The 336-nt window shown below is 64.6% G+C and overlaps 1 protein-coding gene across 1 annotated transcript in view; it reads right to left on the reverse strand.

Annotated features, from left to right (window-relative positions):
- Window positions 1–336, reverse strand: part of TFAP2C (transcription factor AP-2 gamma (activating enhancer binding protein 2 gamma)) — a 28,300-nt gene that overhangs the window by 6,935 nt on the left and 21,029 nt on the right. The window lies entirely within an intron of this gene.

The raw sequence follows: 336 nt of genomic DNA on the forward strand, positions 1-336 counted from the left end.
CCCCCCCCCACCACCTCCCGGGGGCCGCCCGGGACGGGACTCGCAGCTCTCGCCCGACGGCTGCCGGCGCGGCGGGGGAAGGCCGGCGGGTCTCCCCCCCCCCCGTCCCCTCTCCGTTTCTCCCCCCCTTTCCAATCTCAGCAGTCAAAGCTTAAAATGTCTACATTGAAGCTGATCCAGGGATTTAGCAGCTTCTGGCTTCACGGTCATTAAAATAACAGGGCTAGTTAATAAGAGGTGAATGGGGTCCCAATGGAGCGTGAAGCGGGGACTGCAGCTAATCTGTAGGAGCCAAGCAGGCGGACCGCGACCAGTGGAGCCGGGGGGGGGGGGGGG

This window comes from Haliaeetus leucocephalus, unplaced genomic scaffold (assembly GCF_000737465.1).
Source record: "Haliaeetus leucocephalus isolate CR32 unplaced genomic scaffold, Haliaeetus_leucocephalus-4.0 Scaffold273, whole genome shotgun sequence".
Lineage (NCBI taxonomy): Eukaryota > Metazoa > Chordata > Aves > Accipitriformes > Accipitridae > Haliaeetus > Haliaeetus leucocephalus.